This window comes from Gopherus flavomarginatus, chromosome 1 (assembly GCF_025201925.1).
Source record: "Gopherus flavomarginatus isolate rGopFla2 chromosome 1, rGopFla2.mat.asm, whole genome shotgun sequence".
Classification (NCBI taxonomy): Eukaryota; Metazoa; Chordata; order Testudines; family Testudinidae; genus Gopherus; species Gopherus flavomarginatus.
The window spans coordinates 376,446,816-376,448,468 of record NC_066617.1 but is presented as its reverse complement, the minus strand read 5'-3'; the positions used below and the strand labels follow the sequence as shown (position 1 = coordinate 376,448,468).

General features: G+C 46.0%; 1 pseudogene; it reads right to left on the bottom strand.

The window, feature by feature from the left end:
* Window positions 1–293: 293 nt before the first annotated feature.
* Window positions 294–1,240, bottom strand: LOC127044607 (olfactory receptor 52R1-like; annotated as a pseudogene).
* Window positions 1,241–1,653: the final 413 nt, after the last annotated feature.

Sequence of the window (1,653 nt, the reverse complement as noted above, 5' to 3'; positions counted from 1 at the left end):
AGTTCCTAACTGTCAGGGTAGTTAAACACTGGAATAGATTGCCTAGGGAAGTTGTGGAATCTCCATCTCTGGAGATATTTAAGAGTAGGTTAGATAAATGTCTATCAGGGATGGTCTAGACAGTATTTGGTCCTGCCATGAGGGCAGGGGACTGGACTCGATGACCTCTCGAGGTCCCTTCCAGTCCTAGAGTCTATAAGTCTATGAGTCAGTGATTCAGAAAAGAGGGCCCCAGCACCAAATCAACAGTCAGCTGTGCTCATATTTAGAGCCCGAGCTCAAGGAGAAAATGTTTAGATCCCTTGATGAGTAATAAACTGGAGCAGCCTGACCCAAATCTCTTTGGCCCTCACTCCATAAATGATAGGATTTAACATGGGAGGCACCAGGAGGGACATGTTGGCCATGAGAATGTGGAAATGCAGGAGGACATTGTAGCCAAACCGGTGTATGAGAAAGGAGAAGAGACCAGGTAAATAAACGGCTAAGATGACAAAGAAGTGGGAGCTGCAGGTCCCAAAAGTCTTGAACCGGGCATCCTTTGTGGGGAGACTGAAGATGGCCCTGAGGATCTGGGTATAGGACATAGTTATAAAAAACACATCCAGACCAAAAACAGGCAATACCACAAAGAGGCTGTAGTAACTACTAATGCGGATGTCGGCACAGGCCAGCTTCTCCACGGCTATCAGGTGACAGTACAAGTGGGGGATGATGTTAGTTGTATAATATGGCCACCTTCTCGCTATGAAGGGAAAGCATAGTGTGAGCATGGAACCTCGCAGCACCACAGCCAGCCAATCTGGGCCACCACAGAGTTTGTTAGGATAGTGGAATATCTCAGGGGATCACAGATGGCCACGTAGTGATCAAAAGCCCTGGACACTAAAATCCCAGATTCAATCATTGAGCAGCAGTGAATGAAGAACATCTGGGTGAGGCAGGCACTGACATTGATCTCCCTGGAGTTGAACCAGAAGATGCTCAGCGTTTTGGGAGGGGTGGATGTTAATAGAACCAGGTCAGTGACGGCCAGCATGCAGAGGAAATAGTACAGGGGCCCATGGAGGCTCGGCTCCTTCTTCACAATGAACAATATGATGGAGTTCCCCAAGATGGCTATGACGTATATTGCACAGAAGGGAATGGAGAGCCAGGTATGCGCTACCTCTAGGCCAGGAATGCCCAGCAGGATGAAGGTGGAGGGGTTGGTGAAGTCGGTTGTGTTGGAATCTGACATGGAGTAGTGGAGAAGATGTCCAAATCTGAGGCAGAACTGTGTCTCCTGCATTTACCATATATTTCCCTGATTTACTGTATGTGATCAGTGTCTACGTTGATGGTCGCATTGCAAATGCCTGGATGGAGAGACAAAGTTAATATGAAATATTATGTGTACTACCAGAGGTGGTTGTTATGAGTGAAGCAGATTGTCCTCTCCTGACACACTGAAATATGACATGTTAAAAATTCAGATAAATGAATTATGAAAAAATGACCTTACTAATGCCAATTCCATATTTTATGGTGCTCTGTGAGACAATAATTCCTGCATGTTGTGTTGCTGGAAACCTTAATAGGCATCAGCAGGAAACACTAGTGTGGCTATTGGTTATCCATCACTGTTCCTTAATGCAATGAAAGCCAGGCTAG